General features: G+C 36.3%; 1 protein-coding gene across 2 annotated transcripts in view; it reads right to left on the bottom strand.

Moving 5' to 3' along the window:
- Atp8b4 (ATPase phospholipid transporting 8B4 (putative)) overlaps positions 1–18482 on the bottom strand; it is a 260993-nt gene that overhangs the window by 170328 nt on the left and 72183 nt on the right. The gene's annotated exons all lie outside the window — the stretch shown is intronic.

Below are 18482 nucleotides of genomic sequence, written 5' to 3'. Positions count from 1 at the left end.
CTCAGCTTCTCAGCATTAATGTTGCCTAAAATGGAGTCCACAGTGTTCAGGACTGGAGGACACGAAGAAATGGGTGCTCATGGATGAACCCACCTGGGGTTGCATCAGCCACAGAAGAGGCCGTGCCGAGAGCTGTCAATAGACATCAGCTACAATCCTCATCATTATCTTAATATTCTCCTGAGCCTGGGCTGCCAACCCTGAGCAAAAATATGTATGGAGAGGGAATATGCAGAGGGCACATTTCCCCAACATTTACCCAATTATCCAATTCATCTTTATGAAAGGCTTTATACATGTCAGGTACAATAATATTGAACCAGGGCTACGAATGCAAATAAAGTCCCCACCCTCCTAAAACAAATTTGCACTTCAGTTGGAGAGAGAGAGAGAGAGGCAGGAATACAAAAATAAACCTGCCAACTGATGACACCGTTTAAGTAAGTGATTGCTGCTATGAAAACAGTGAGCAACAGAACAGAAGTACCTGGCCTGCCAATGCTCCCTTAGCAAGCCTTCCTGCTTGACTTTCCAAGCTAATGCAACCACAGGATTATCCCACCAATGAGACCTTTGGAAGAATGTGACCCATCTTCCAGGAGTGCCCATCCTCCAGGGGTATCCAAATGAATCCTATGGACTAGCAGGGAGACAAAAGGAATGTATATATTAACTAAAATGGTATAAATTAAGATTACTAATATTGAACATACAGATTGTCTTTACTATAGATGTGTGTGTACTATAGATGTATGTCTCTAGTAATGAAAATATATAAACATATGCGTATGTGTGCGTATGTGCACAAAGTGTATATTTGTGTATGTGTGTGCATGAATATGTGCATATTATACATATCTATATATGTATACATACAAATGTGCTATATCTATGGTAAAGACAATCCATGCATATATATATAGATATGCTCACATACAGATTTATTTTCCTTCTGACAAGTAGGAAGCATGCTCAAAAACCTTGAAGACAGCAGACTAATTATTTTTATGGTCAAAGGAAATGAGGGTTTTTTTTTTTTTCACTAAAACTTGGGCACAGGACAGAGAACATGTGGCTTTCTGTGTAATGGTTTCTCTGTGTCACACAACCCCACCAGCTCACAGGTATTGTATTCTTACCCATACTGAGCACTACGCTGAGGCGCTGTACATACATCATCTCAAGCAGTCCTAAAAAAAACCCAATAAACTGTCACTATTTCACTAGCACTTTACAGATGAGGAAACTGAGGTTTACAGTTCTGAGCAGTTCTGAGGATTGCCTAAAGAACAAAGCCACATACAGTCCTGTGTGTTCTCAAATGAAACGTGTTTCTTAGAAATGCATCAGAAATGAGAAATCTTCAAATATCTCTTGATTAGTGAATTCACTGACCCTCCTTCTACAGCCCTCACCCTAAAAAAACCCAGGACCTCCTTAAGACAAAGCCCAGGAAAGGACTCACATTAATCCCATCAGCAAGAACATCCACTTCAGTCCTTTCCATTGAGGGAGTGCTTTGCCAGGCTTGGCTGGGGATCTCATTTCCCACCTAGACCTCAGGAGCGGGGCAGGCAGTAGGGGTGATCCAGGCCTCCCTCTTCCCCCAAAGCAAAACTGCCTGACAGTGTCACAAACCCTGTTCTTTCTTCTACCCTCCGGCCTTGGTTTAGCGTTCCAGCGTCTGAAAGACTGTTCTAGAACTAGTAAATGTCCTATGAATAGTGATTTGTCCACAAAGAACTAATTTTGGACAATTACCAGGGGAACAAATTAAATTTTCCTTTGAGATTAATTTAATCATGCTAATTTTTTTTTTCTCCAGGATGCTTAGATGCTTACGACATTTTAGACAGTTTCAAACAAAATGTTGACTTTTCTTTTGTGACATCGGGGGAAAAAAAGAACTGAAAATACCTGTAAAATTAGAGAGACAGAGAGAGATTTCAAGTATACACCTTCTCCAGAGAGATAAGAAGGTATACAAAAGAGCAAAGGAAAAATGAAAAGTGGCATTTTCATGGAAATTTCATGGGCATCCTTAATGAACTGTGTGCCCCCTATTTCTGCCTTGCCACAGCTCTTCTATGCCTCCTCCTATGGATCCAGTATCTGCTGGAGAGTAGGCCCTCAGCTCTGGCCGACTGGCCCATCTCAGTCGGGGCTTTGAGTTCTATGAGTAGATGGGCACTTCTTTGAACTGATGTGGAAGCTAACTTGCTCAGGCTATTTCCTGAAAGGACTTTGGGAACAACAGTACATATAAGCTGCTTTGTTTATGAGGACTAAAAATTTAAAAGACTATGGTCACACACTGCTGTGCAATCTGGGAACAAGGCCAAATTTCTAGCAGGACTTCAATGCTTATGACAATTAAAAAGGCACAATGGAAAAGTCCAGTCAAGAAAAAAAAAATACCTCTGAAGAACTTCCCAGAGGGCCAAGAGGTTACAACAACACACTATGAATAGTCTAATCCTTCCTGGGATGTCACTGCTTCCACCAGGGGTCTACATAAATAATACCACCTCAAGGGTTGCCATTTTCTCCTGAACCCCAAGAGATTAGAGGGGAAGCCCCTGCTACTGCAAGGCCCCCACCCCTGCAGAGTGCTGTAATCAGTTGGGACCCTACTGTACTCCCTGGCCTGGGTTGGCAATAAACCTAAATTTAAATTTGGACTGACCCACCACACCTGTCTTTGTGGGTTTTGTTCATGGTTTTCTTTGGAGAGTGAAATGAGAGGGAAAGAATAGAGGACTGGTTGGAAATAGGGAAGCAAAATTCTCTACTTTGGTGAGGGAGGAAGAAGGAGACAGGAGTGATAAGAAGACCTTAAAAATATCCTTAACACACACCAGAAACTATAATTTATAAATAAAGTGTCAGTCTGACTTTTTTGTGATCCTAACATGCACAAAGGAGGATCTGATAAATTTTCACCAAATTTGGAGGTGATGCTTGAGATGATCCAAATTAAATAAAGATTACCCAAAATTTGCTTTGGGATTGACAGTGGGGTTCCCTAATGGCATACATAAAAATAGGCAGTTTTCTTCTGTAGCCACCAATACAGAGACTCAAGAAGAAGCCCAAGTGAGGGCTGAGCACCAGGCCTGCCATGATGTGATCACAGAGTCCCCAATCAAGGACAGATGCTCCAAGTCACTAAACTGATTTGCAAATGAGCTGCTTCTCACAGAAGCAATCCCAAGTACAGGCCCCAGAGCAAGTAATTGTAGAGATTAGTTTACTTAACAGTTAACAATCCACCAGAGCATCACTAGGGAGGCTGGCTAGGAGTAACTACCATATATGAAACTGCTTCGAAACAAAGCAGACCAGATCCTTTCCCCTGTTTCCTGAATGAATAAATGAATGAATGTGGGCTCCTGGCTGCAGTTCCCAAAGCTTCTCTGCCATCTCATCCCACTTCCTTAATTCTTCTTCCCGACACATTCCTCTTTCACAGTCTTCCACTCAATCCACTCCATCTTGGGGGTAAATGTTAGAAAACTGGACTCTGCCCCTTTCACTGGATGACAGAGGGATCACCAGTAGCACTGTAAATTAGGATTTTAAGGGGCGAGGAAGTAAAACCTAGGGGTCTGTGGCCTGAGGGCTTTTTTAGAAACAAGTTTTCCCCAAATGGTTAATGTTTATGATTATAGGTACTAAAGATGTCAAGCTCTGTTTTAGATACTCTGTTCCCACAATAGTTTTCAGAAAAATTATTTGCTTACAACCTTAGTAAGGACAGTGAAACCCAGAAAGGCTGAAAGCTAAAGCCATAGTTCACAATACCCAAGTGTTTTTTTATAAAATTTGCTGATTCCAGATCTAAAGAAAATCCCCCATTAAGAAACAGAGAAGAAGAAAACGCAGACATGCTATAAAGAAAAGAGTTACACAAAAACTGCAAAGTATTAGATAAAAACAGACCTAGAGATCAGTGGAACAGAGTAGAGGACAGAGACAAATCCACACAGATATGGTCATCTGATCCTTGACAAAGATGCCAAGAACAACATTGGAGGAAAGACAGCCTTTTTAACAGATGATGCTGGGATAACTGAATGCCCATATAAAGAAGATTGAAATTAGATCTCTATATCTCACTCTGCACATGGTCAACTCAAAATGAACCAAAGACCTAGGAATTAGACCAGAAACTATGCAACTGCTAGAAGAAAATGTAGGGTCAACCCTCCAACATACAGGTGTAAGTAATAACTTCCTCAATAGGGTCCCAGAAGCTCAGAAAATAATATCAAGAATTGATAAATGGGGTGACATCAAACTTAAAAGCTTCTGCAGAGCAAAGGAAACAAACATATGAAGAAGAACCTACAGAATAGGAGAAATCTTTATCAGTTACTCTTCTGGATATATATTAAAATATCCAGCATATAGAGAGAGAGCTCAAAAAACTTACCAATAAATAAGCCAATCAAAAAATGGGCCTATGAACTAAACAAATAATTTTCAAAAGAAGAAATACAAGTGGTCAACAAAAATATTTTTAAAAATGTTGAACATCTTTAGCAATCAGGGAAATGCAAATCAAAACTGCACTGAGATTTCATCTCACTCCAATTCGAATGGCAGCCATCAAGAATACAAATAATGATGGAGAGGATGTGGGAGGAAAAAAAGAACAGTTTGTGTAAACAGTTATACACTTTTTATAAATTAATACAACCCGTATGGAAATCACTTATCAGTAGACAAAAGTAGGAATGGAACCACCATATGACCCAGCTATACCACTCCTCAGTATTTATCCTAAAGAATTAGCATACTATAGTGATACATGCATATCTATGCTTATATCAGCACAATTCACAGGCCTAGGTGTCTTGATAAATGAAGAAAACGTGGTATATATACACAATGATGTTGAGGCCAGAATTAGACAGGCAGTCAGTGTAGATAGGTAAATCGAGTCAGGTTGGATCAAGGAGGCCAATTTTGAGTGAGTCCGGCAAGTTGGAGACTGTCCCCTGAGGGATTGAAATGTTAATTCCTTCAGAGTCCTTCCTCCAGCCTTATCAAGAACTCTCCAGCAATGTATGAGTATACCTTTTTCCCCAAATCCTCTCCTACACTTATTATCATATGTCTTCATAATAGGTGCCATTCTGACTGGAGTGAGATGATATCTTAGAGTAGTTTTGATTTGCATTTCTCTGATTGCTAAAGATGATGAGCATTTTTTCATATATTTGTTGACTGATTGTATATCATCTTCTGAGAAGTATCTGTTCAGGTCCTTAACCCATTTGTTGATTGGGTTATTTGTTTTTTCCAGTGCTTAGCTTTTTGAGCTCTTTATATACCCTAGAGATTAGTGCTCTATCTGATGTGTGAGAGGTAAAAATTTGCTCCCAGGATGTGGGCTCTCTGTTCAGCTCACAGATTGTTTCTTTTGCTGAGAAGAAATTTTAATTTGATTTCATCCCCAAAAGTACACTCATACACTGCTGGTGGGACTGCAAATTGGTACAGCCAATATGGAAAGCAGTATGGAGATTCCTTGGAAATCTGGGAATGGAACCACCATTTGACCCAGCTATCCCTCTCCTTAGTCTATACCCAAAGGACTTAAAAACAGCATACTACAAGGACACAGCCACATCAATGTTTATAGCAGCACAATTCACAATAGCTAAACTGTGGAACCAACCTAGATGCCTCTCAGTGGATGAATGGATAAAGAATGTGGCATATATACACAATGGAATTTTACTCAGCTTAAAAGAGAATAAAATCATGGCATTTGCAGGTAAATGGATGGCACTAAAGAAGTTAATGCTAAGTGAAGTTAGCCAATTCCAGAAAAACATATGCTGAATGTTTTCTCTGATATAAGGAGGCAGACCCATAGTGGGGTAGGGAGGGGGAGCATGGGAGGAGTAGATGAATTTTAGATAGGGAAGAGGGGTGGGAGGGAAAGGGAAGAGGCAGGAAATTAGCAAGGATGGTGGAATGTGATGGACATCATTATCCAAAGTACATGTATGGAGACTCGAATTGGGTGTCAGTTTACTTTATATACAAAGAGAATCATGAAAAATTGTGGTATATAGGTGTAATAAGAATTGTAATGCAAAAAAAAAAAAAGTACAGGTATAAAGGAAAAAAAAAAGAATCCCCTCCAGCTACAACCTGTTGCTAAGGTAACTTGTCCCAGGAATTACCCCTCCCTACAAGAAGCTATACTTGTTCATTAATGTGTCTTTGGCTGCTCCATCCTGCCCTTCCCCCTTCAGACCACCTGTTTCCCACCTTTTGGCCATCCCACTAGCATTTCCTAGGCCTAGTCAAATGCCTAGTCATGTAGCAGGAAGAAGAAAGATAAGGGGAAGAGGGCAGAAGAACAAAGAAAGCATAGGACATATAAAAAGGGCGGAACACCTCACTTCTTGGGATACCAGGATACCAGCTATGGCCCCCTTCTCCCTCCGGGGAGAAGTCTATGTTACTCCTTTCTAAATAAACCCTGCTTCATATGCTCGCTTCCACATGCTTCTCTAATGTTCAAACTTCAACATGAGAGAAAGCAGGACTCATCACTGATAACCAGCAGTATCAATGTTGTATTCAGTCATAAAAAAAAAACTGAAATTAGGTCATTTTCAAGAAAATGGATGAAACTTGAAAGCATTATGTTAAGCAAAATAAGCCAAACTCAGAAGGTCAAGTTAATATGTTTTCTCTCATATGTAGAAACTAGACAGAACAAGGTGGGGAAGTGGGATGAGTCTCATGAAAATTGAAGTGAGACAATAGAGTAGAGGAAGAGAACCAGGGGAGGGAGGAAGGCAGGGGGAAAGGAGGTACAGGGAATTAAAATGACCAAATTGTATTGTCACATCATCGTGTGCATCTATGAATATTTAACAATGAATCTCACTATTATATAGAATTATAATGCAGCAATAAAGATTTTTCTATACGAAAACTAAAAGGAGGTAGTGTAATGAGACACTTTAACCTTTAAACTCAGGATGCATAAATTAAAAAAGAAAGACCTTGCTCACAAATCTTGTTTCAGAAAAACTTCAAGACCTTTTAAATCCATTTCCCAAAAAAATATCTTAGTCATATTTACTATAAAGAAAAAAACAATCCAGTTCAAAATTACTCTAGTGAGCACCAATTGTCCCAAGAGATAACAAGTAATAGAAAAAGTAAGGGTTGAATCTAAAAGGTGACTCCATATTTTACCAACTAAGTAACCTTGGAAAAGTCACTTAATTCTTCCAATCCTTAGTTCCCCTTCTTGTGAAATTTGCATAACATTATCTACCATGTAGAGTGAAATCAAAGATCAAAAGAGATAGTAAGGGTAGATTATTTAGCATTGTGCTTGGTAGGTAATTATATACTTATTCCCCCTCCCCTGCTTTATGCTTTGGCCAAAATCTTCCGGCCACTCCTAAATGAAGTAAAATCCAATGCTTCTGAAACTCAAACACGTAAGATGAATCATTTGTAGATTTTGTTAAAATGCAATATTACATCTGCAGTTTTGTGGTGGGGCCTGATAGTCTGCATTTCTAACAAATTCCAGGTGAAGTCAATGATGCTGGTCTCAAGTCTGGAGACCACACTTCAAGAAGCAGAGTATTAAATAACTCACAAATTTTCATAGGCTCAAATCGCTATGATATAGGAAAGACCACATGTAACTTTTTCAAAATCCTCTGAAAATAATTAAGTTAAATTAGTACAAATCCAGTAAAGTCCCATTTGTGCAGTGTAGATCATGAACCTTGAGAGGTATTTGTGTAGTGTAAATTATAAACCTTGAGAGGTATTTGATCTCTCTCAAGAGACTGTGGGGCTGAATCAATGTCAGAGGTGAATCCTTTTGATTCACTGAAGATATTTTTCTGGAGTTTTTTCTTCATTTTTTAAGAAAAATATACTGGATGAAAAAAATTGAAAAAAATCATAGATTTCTTTTCATATATCTCAAACTTAAGCTCTAGTAAATGAAGATTGGATCAAGTAGGAAGTTGGGAAACAAAGGAACCATTAAGGAAATTCCATAGGTGTGTGGATGCAAAGGGGAGTGTGGCAGCATGGGAAGGAAGCAGGGGGCAGGAGGAATCCTTTATAAAAAGGTACCTGGCCAAAAGGCAGGCATCATTGAACAGATAATAGAATACACTCTGAATGGTTTCAGGAAATTACTTAGAACTTTTTTTTGGGGGGGGGGTGGGCAGGTACAAGGGATTGAACTGAACCACATCCCCAGCCCTATTCTGTATTTTTTTTAGAGACAGGGTCTTTTAGCACCTTCCTTTTGCTGAGGCTGGCTTTGAACTCATGATCCTCCTGCCTCAGCCTCCTGAGGCACAGGGATTACAGACATGTACAAGGATTACACCAAGCCCAGCACTATAACTAGTTTCAATAAACATAAATTCAGAACTATCCCAATGTCAAAATACCTTAAGTATTGGTTTTAATAATGATGTATATAATCCACAGTTGAATTTAATAAACAACAAAATGTAACTGCCTGTCAGATTCAAAACATTCAGTTCCTGTATATCCCAGACAGACTTTTCAATGAGCTCATTTTCTTTTAACTAGTGTAGGCTTAGATCAGCTTCAAGGTGACTGGCACTTGGCTTTTTGAGTATCTAAATGGTTTCCCAAATTCAGATAAAATTCACGGTATAGTGCAAACTGTTAAGACTTTCAAACTAAGTCAGACCATTCTTATAATAAAAATAAAATGTGGTATTTTATCACTCCTTAAAATTTTAAAAAGACATTTATTATCAATGTGAACTACTTCAAGAAAAAGAAAAATTATCCCTCCCTAGAAAATTGTTTTCCTCACCCAGTTAGAGTGAAGATGTTATTTATAAGTTTAACATCACTCATTTTCATACTTAACTTTACAATGTCTTAGATGGTTATTTTATGTACAGATATAAAATAATCCAAAAACCCCAAGTGGATAGTAAACTCTCAAAGGGCTGGGACCGATTTTATAATTTAAGTCTCTAAAGCATTTGTTAAAGTAATACACATTAAATAATTATTCAACACATGGCAAATAGAAATAATTAGAAAAAATACAAAATTTATAGTGGATAAAATAATTTTGTTTATATATAAAAAATTAGTTAACATCAGTGTTCATAATCCACAACTCAACTCAATAATTTCTAGTACATACAGAAAAAAAGTGGGCACTAACATAAATATACATTTTTCACATTATTTAGCACGCAGGCAGTTTATTGATTTTTCTCATATTAGAAGAAAAATAAAATATTCCTTTGGCTTCTCTTTTCATTTAGAAAAATATGAATTATGCTTTCTCTGCAAAATATTATAAAGAGGATCTGCCCGTTTATACTCCTAACCTCAAAAATGTTTTGCTTAGGACAATGGCGTTTTTGTGGTCTTTTGTCTACAAGAGTGTTTGAAATATCAAACATGGAACTAAGTGGTTTGCAAAAATCATAGAAACATGACTTCAACACTCAGTTATTCATTCTATCCTTCTGCTTCCATATAAAAGTCATCTGAACCAGTACTAGAATAAATTTTTTTTCTTTTTTTTTTTAAAGAGAGAGTGAGAGAGGAGAGAGAGAGAGAGAGAGAGAGAGAGAGAGAGAGAGAGAGAGAGAGAGAATTTTTAATATTTATTTTTTAGTTCTCGGCGGACACAACATCTTTGTTGGTATGTGGTGCTGAGGATCGAACCGGGCCACACGCATGCCAGGCGAGCGCACTACCACTTGAGCCACATCCCCAGCCCCTAGAATAAATTTTTTAAAGGCTTTTATGTTTATTAAGACCAGAAGCAGTCATACAACATAACTGAACAAATACTGGGTTGGTGACAAGGTCCATTAATTATAGAAATTGAATCTAGTTAAATAAACAAGGTGCAATGAATGTTTAAGCACCCCAAAGCAACCTCTAGGTCTGCAGTGATACAGAATAAGGCTATGCCTTTAAGAGTGTTGGGCTCAACATGATTATTTTTACTAACTTAGATCAGGGATTCTTAATACTGGTTGTCCATTAGAATCACCTATAGAACTTTAAAAAAATGCTTGGACTCCACCCCCAGAGCTCTGACTCACTAGATCCATTAGTTTTCATATTGCTGGAGATATAGAAGACATGCTCAGTAAGACCACATGTGATACAATAATAAAAGGGATTTAATGACAGGTTAAGTCAGTCCTTGAAAATTACATTAATAGGAATCAATAATCTCCAATAAACTAGTGCAAATTTAGGCTGGATGAATAATTTTTTTCTCTATTTAATAACTTCTAAAATATTGTACTTGACTTTGGAGAACCTCCCTGTAAGAAGTTATAGAAAATCTGAAGCTCTTTGAAAAGAAAAAGAAATGACAGATGATTGTCCTGGAGATTAGTCTACTTCAGTAACACTTGTTTGACATTGTAAACACAAATATCAGAAGGATTGTCTTATAAAAAAGGAGACACATTAGTTCCGCTTTGACCTCTGAAGGAAAGCAAAAACCAGTGGAAAACAAAGTAAAAGAATATTCATTTGGCTCATTTGATGTTAAAATTATCTAATGATTAAAACTACCCAGAGACAGAAAAGCTATTTTGCAAGGCAGTGATTTCTGCCCCTCTAAAGGGATATAAGCCCAAACTGGATATGCAGTTTAGAATTCTGTAAAGAGAACTGTATGGGAAAGCTTTAAAGGTTAATACCACACTGAGTTTCTACAATAAGCATAAACTAAATTTACAGTAGCAGTCAGTCAGCTTTTTCCTTTTGAATAAAACAATTCTTCTTCCCTGTACTTTCAGACAATTGGCACAGAATGATGTCATCTCTCCAACATACCTGGATAACACCTGAATGGCCACAGCTGGAATAGTGTGCTCTTGTCTCACAGTAGAGAACACATGCTTCTTGACAACTAAGAACTTCACATTAAACCCTGAACAATTAGGACTGCTGAGATGTCCAGACTAAGGTAGCAGCAGCTGGAGATGTAGATTATCAATCCAGACATATGAATCTGATTGCTGTCCTATACTTAATTGCTTAATTCAAGCCAAAGCATTCTTACAAAGCTCTATACATATCCTTAACTACAAATTCATGCAGCACACATAACATTTCTGCCCACATAGATAGCCTCTAACTAACTCCTAGAATCATTTTTAAAGTATCCTCAGGTTTAATTTTAATGTCTAAATAGCTTACTTTTGTAAGAAGCTCTGTTTTGTATACTTGATAATTGTTGTGAAAGTAGACATTAGGTGTTTTCACCATAAAAAATAATAATAAGTATGTAAGGGAATGCATATGCTAATTAATTTGATTTGGCCATTCCATGATATCCCACAATAAATATATGCAAATTTTGTCGAAAAAGATAGAGAGAAGCACATAGAAAATCAGTGATCTGAGCATAGGTTTCATAACAGTGAACATGAATTAGAGACCACATTTTTATGTTGATGATTTGATTAATCTTTCAACCAAAATATGGAAGGCATGATAAGTCACCATCTTTTAGCAATATGATCACAGAACCAGATTATTTGGTCCAGGAAAAAAAAAAATAACAAAACAGGATGAAAACCACTCAGAGACCGTTGGGGTTGGTGGTTTTTCTGTTAACTTCCCAGTTCTTACTGAACTTGCCCAATTTCATCTGTGTGATGATTTATGGATACTATCATACACCATCTACAAACAAAGGAAACTGAATTTGTAGTTCTCGGTCCACAAGAGAAGTTCCTTTTCTTCCAGCTCCATCTTTTCATTTCTCAGTCTTAGCTGAAATTTGTTTCATGATATCCAGTCTATAATAGTGCTCCAAAATTCTACCATTGAAAATTGTTTATTTTAACTCAATTCCAATTACATATTTCTTGGATACCTTTCAGTTTCATATCATTACAATAAAGAAAGAAAAAATAAAAATAAAAGTCAAACCTTTAGTTTTGTTTAAATTTGCCTCGAAAAACAGGCAAATGAAATTAAGGAAGCAAGGAATCAATCGAATGCTTAGCCAAAAAAAAAAAAAAACTACACAAATCGAACCTCAGAAAGATAAAACATTTATGCCTTTAAACCTTTGAATCCAGAAAGAAAATGAATTTGAGAGTTATCCAAAAAATATTTCCTTCTCCAAGTAAATTATTTATAAAAGAAAAAATAAAATCTCTGCTATATGTAACTTTGAATAATATACACAGGTATTAACAACACACAAAACAGAAGGCAAATTAAAAAAATAAAGCATTTTTGATGTTTGTTTAAAAATCACTATTACCCTGGTAATATCACACATTATCAATGTGAACTACAATGCCCCAATACAAAGAAGCAACAACTAACAACCAAAAACTCTTACCAATGCAAGTTCCTGGCACTTTTTATGATCAATTCCAAATTGTCATTCTGCTTATCATCATCTCTACTTGTCAGCTGGTACATGCACTATTCTGGTTATCAGGCCTGCTAGTAAGGATCAACAGGATGTTCACAGTATAACCACACTGCCCAAGGAGAAAAGGAGAAACCCAACTTTCTCATCAAAGCAGGATGAGGGGCTGGGGTTGTGGCTCCCTTGGGGTTTTGGCTAGCACTTACCTAGCATATGTGAGGCACTGGGTTTATAGCATATAAATAAGTAAATAAAACAAGCATAGCATAGCATATAAATAAGTAAATAAAACAAAGGTCCATCAATAACTAATAGAAATATTTTTTAAAAAGCAGGATGGATTGTGCCCAACATGTTGATATCCCAAAGGTCTCCCAAAGAAAACATTTAGGGTTTTACCTTTCTTATGAATCTGAAAAGCCAAAGATGCAAACAATTGATTTGAAAATGCATAATTTAATTTCAGTGAGCCTGAAAGTTCCCATACTGCTATCGCTCCTTAACAAGTTTCGTCCTTCTCTTAGCCTTAAGTATCTCCCTCCATCTGATATTTCTAATCTACAACTCTCATCACACCGAAACTCTATTCCACATTAACTTGGGCATTTCCTTTTGGGTGGTGGGTCTATTTAATCTGAAGGCCAACATTAACTCTTTTTCACTTTGTGACACCCAGATCCTGAGAACCTGTCACTTCATATTCACATTTTTTGAACATTCTAGTCTCACCTACCTGAACCATGATTTTCCATGACACACCCTTACTTCTGTTTAAGTCCGACTATAGACCTCTCCTTGTAGTACAAATAAAGAAACAGTACTGGAATCGTTTCCCATATCCTCTGGCAAAATTTCCTCAAACATTTGCATTCACATTGAGCTCTCCCTAACATTTACAGGCCACATAACCCAATGGAAATTTAGTATTACCTTTTCATTATTATCTATTGTTAGGTTCATTCTAGTGTAATGGTCTTCTCTTCATGAGTAGATTATGTATACTCGTTGAAGGTAAAAATCTAAATTTGTCTCCATTTCTTAATAAGCCCAGTAGCACTCAATACACAGCTAGTTTACACACATAGATCCTTCCAGCATGAACTTTTGCACCCACTAAAAATACGCTGAACATACCAGTTTCTTCATGTATTTTTATCACTTTGAGCTTTATGATTTTTGCACATTGCCTCACATCTTCTTTGGAAAGTAAATAAAGCAATAATCATACATGTTATTAGTTACAGAGTAGGCACATTGTGAATATCAAATTTCAGGAATTGTTTATTTCTATTTTAAAAAGATATAATGGATTGTGTATTCACTGATATGTATATAAATGAGAAATTTTACTGTTATGCCAATCTTTTCTCAGAAAAGATACATACACATCATTATAATGTAGACCTACAAAGATTGTGAGGACCTAAAGAGGTTCGGTGATTGTTGAAGCTCATATACTAGAAAAATAGTGAAAGACTAAAAAGACAGTGAACCAATAAAGCAATAATAAAGTTTCAGGTGATGAATATGCCAATGTCTCTAATTTGATCATTACGTAATGTCTACATGAACTGAAGCATCACATCATACCATATAAATTTTTATAATTATTATGAATTTGTCAAAACAGTATTTTTGAAAAATTATTAAAAATAAAGTTTTAATGGTACAACTATAATTAATTTGATAAAATATTTGGTGATTCTGGGGGGGTGGGTAAAAACAATGATGGTGGACCATATTTTTCTACTCTACTCTTAAGGTTAGATTCTAAGTCAAGAGAAAAGCAAAGTGACTATGGAAACACACACAAAGCCCTGTTGAAATGAATGAAAGGGAAAGAGAAGGGTCTGTTATAGCAATGACTGCTGGGAGCTGGAGGTACTGAGCCATATTTGTTGCACTGAATGAACACTCTTTGGAAAGTCCAAATGAGCATATTCCACCAATCACAAAAGTCATAAGAAGAACAATAGATTCCATCCAATAACCATTTGTCAACTAGGCATATTAATCCTAGGAATCTAGTGTTAGAATCATGACTTTAGATGGAAGGCCTTCTTTATAAGCTGAAAACTCTTTAGTTAAATCTCACCAACTTATAAAAGCCTATGTACTTCCCAGGCAGGATCAAAAATTCAGCTCAGGAGGGAAAAAAAAAAATCTCCCATCTACCTAAGTGCATGAGATATTCAGATAAAGTAGTCAGTTTTTCTGAAGTTTCTGAGTTTGAGGAGGAATAACTTTCTCATCACTGATGAATTCATCTCCTTTCTCAAATTATTCGAAGTTCAAAAAAAGTAGGGAAAGAGCTTGCGTGGGCCACAACTAGAGAGAACAAGAACCAGTAGAAACCAATATTTTCCATCATTATTTCTTCATTTTTAAATGAGTTACAAAATAGCCATAATTAACCCAAAATTTTTTCTGACATTTCTTGTCATTCACACCTTTTCATAAAACTACAACTGTTTACACTACTTCTTCCATTCATTTTAAACTCCTTTTACCAGGGATAATGAGTCTGACTGCTTGGCTCTTTCACACATACTAAACATTTTTAATATTAACATATTTTAATACAATTATTCTCATTACTTCTATTATGCATTCATTTTATTAACCAAGAAAACTTTGAACTCTCTTCTAATGAGAATACTCATTCTAGCACTTGGCTCACTCTCTCCTCTCTCCAATTCCACTTTTTTCTACAACTCTTGGCAGTCTGAAATTCCTCTTATAATTAATTTTCTTTCCCACCTTCCAATTTTCACAGTATCATGTCTGGTTTATCAATTAATTTTACTTAGAATCATTAACCTTGTCTTTTGTTTATGTTCTAAATCCTTTATCTTCTTTATCTATCCAAAGTGCTTTTGATCATTTTCTAAGCCTGTATTATGTCTTATAATATATTTTGCAGCTTTAGAGTTTGGTGATAAATTAAGTTTCTCCATGTATTGAAATATCTTCCTTCAGCCTTCAAGGAAAAAAGCTTACTTTATTAGCTTAGTGTCTGTGGAAATTGCACCATTTATCTGAGTTTTATGTAAATTTTCCTGCTCAATTCACATATACAAATGCTAAAGATAAGGCCACTTTGTAAAATTCTAAGGCCACTTTGTAAAATTTTCTATCTCCCTTTATCTTGTCTTTTGAGTATAAAAACTTTGCCAATGGGTACATGAGGGAAGCAAAGGAGATTAGAGTAACTGGGTTGTTGTTTTGGTTTTATTGTGCTTATTTGTTTGCCAGGATGGGTCAAAATAATAGTATGATATCATGGAAAACACACACACACACACACACACACACACACACACAAGACTTTGGAATCTGGCCAATAAGAGTTTCAACACTGCCATCTTTTACTTGTATGATTGAGACAAGTTACTAAATGGAGCCTCATCTATATCTCGCTGGGCATTTTGTTTGTGGGTTGGTGGTTATTTATAAAGCATAATGAAACTTTACTGAAAAAATTATCAGCCAAAGCTATAGAGAAAATTGCAGTTAAATGTAAGATATCAAGACATTCTTTATAACTTGATTGTTTGAAAAGTCATCAGTTTTTCACTATTTTTATTTTTCCAAAGCAACTGGTACACAGCTGGATTGACAACCACATGAGTAGAACCCATTATCTACTTACATAACCTTAAATCCCTTAGGTAAGATATCTATGTCTCGATGTTTTAATGTACAAAAGTGAGATGATAAAAGTACTTCATGGAGTTGTAAAAGTAAATAAGTTTAATATAGTAAAGTACTTACAACTATGACTTTCATTTGGTGAGAACCACATGTTTTAAACCATTACTGCTATTATAGCTACATTTATTACTACTGATATTATCACACCATATATCTATCTATCGATATTCGTGCTGACATTGTAGGAAAAATTCTGAACTCAGCAAATGCTTTGCACAACAGTAGGTAATCAATAAATATCTCATTAAACTATTATCATTTTAATATGACTCATTTTGGAAGGAATCTCTACAACCACACTTGTTTGTACTATTATTCCTCTTCTTGTTTTAGGTACCTTGTTTTTTATACTGTTGTATAATCTACATAATTTATTAGCAGCTTCCACATCTTCAGAATCACACATTTGCTCAATCTGAGACATAGTATCAGCTGCAAACAGTTTACAAGTTTAGCCTATTCCTCAGTAACATCTTAACATTACTATCACCAAATATCTTACTTCATCCAGTTCTTTATAAGTAATCCAAATTTATTGTGATTATTTTCCCAGAGCCATTTTTCTCTTACATTTAAGAGAAACTGAGGATTAATAGAGAAATCCATACAAAAGGTGTACCACAGGGCCTGTTACATAGTAAATCATCTAATAAATTTTAGTGTTACTATTATCAAATATTTTATATTAATTAACTGATATAACCCTTCAGTAAATAATCTCATGAGAAAAAAATTTCTTCAGGCCACAGGTGAAATAACTGATGCTCAGAAAAATAAAGAGATCAAAATCACAAGTTAATCATTAAAATAGAGAAAAAAGATTCACACTAGGGTCTATCTTATCCCAAAACACTCTCTCCATTTCATTTCAGGGCCTTCACCATTTCTCCTATCATCTTTTTCATGACAAGTTTGGGCTTATTTGCATTTAGTTTTCAGTCTTTTGGTGGAAAGAATACTTCTCCAACTGATATAAGCATCCTGCCTGGGATCTATTGGGAGGTCTCTCCAAATCTACTTGCACTTAGGATGATATTCTTTAAAGCTGGGCAAGACTAAGCAAAAATGGCCAAGGCATGTTGTATATTATTCTACCTTACTCCTTACAATAATTCTATGAAATAGGTGCTTTTATTAGTCTCCATTTGTAGCAGAACAAACTGTGGCTAAGATAAGCCGCACAGCTCACTGCATTGGGAGTGCCCAGGAAAGGCCAGGTGCTTGCTCTTTCCCACTGAGCTACAACAGTGGACATTGCAGTTGAGATACCTGTGCCCCTCGCTTTTTTTCAGCTTCCCTTCCTCCATTTTTCATGTCATTCTTGGTTTTGCCAATCCATAATGAATTTTGCTTTTGCTCTGAAACATGTTTGCACTCAGAGACTGAGCTGCCTTGTAGAATCTGCTATTGTTGTAGAATACTGTTCAACTGCCCTTTTGTTATTAGAAAACAAAAGAGAAAACACATCTAGAGTTGCACACATGTGTGCTTTTGCTCACTATCATGAAAGATGAACTATCCTTGTAGCACTAACATATCATTACTTTGAAAAGAACGATCTGAAATCATCTGGTAAGTTAACATCTACTCAACCCGAGTGGTGGGCACAAAGGTGTCACACTATTTCTCAAACTTCTGTAGAAGTTTGAAAAACCTCATATATTAAGCAAAAAATAACTGTAAATAGAAAAGGCTGTCATCTTAGAAAGCACTTTTAGAGTTACTGCTCACAGAATGAAAACACTTGTTATACATTGGAAAATAAACAGCCACATACTTACATGTATAATTATACCTATAGCAGATTAGTTATTATTATTTTTCCTCCTTCTGATTGGGCATTGGATGATTTTGGCATAAGCTGAGCGGCTTAATCAAGGCTTTCAAGAGTCATCCTCTACAGTTAAAAGAATGGATGTAGAATGGGTGCAAAGGCATCACCTGGAGATGACCAGAGGGGCTAATTGACCGTATGTCAGGAGACCACACAGAGTGGCATTTATCACCTTGAGAATAACAGTGTCTCCTTCTCACCCTTCTGAGGGGGATTCCTCTTCTCAAGGGCAGACTTACTTTAACAAAGCTCACAAGACTGATAAATAAATTCAAAGTGTCAACATTGTTTTACAATGAAAAAATCCGTCATAGAAACAGCATATTGACTCCCTGTGTGGCAGCCTACATTGAAAATCAAACTATAATCACAAGTTTTCGTGACTAGCACAGAACGAGAAAAGAGAAGTGTTAGATAGCTCTGCTGCATATTTAATAGTGTCAAGCTATATTGTCCAATGCATCCATCCATATATACAGGAAAAGGCCCACCCATAGGAAAAAAATA

This window comes from Ictidomys tridecemlineatus, chromosome 5 (assembly GCF_052094955.1).
Source record: "Ictidomys tridecemlineatus isolate mIctTri1 chromosome 5, mIctTri1.hap1, whole genome shotgun sequence".
Taxonomy (NCBI): domain Eukaryota; kingdom Metazoa; phylum Chordata; class Mammalia; order Rodentia; family Sciuridae; genus Ictidomys; species Ictidomys tridecemlineatus.
This window is presented reverse-complemented; position numbering and strand designations above follow the sequence as displayed.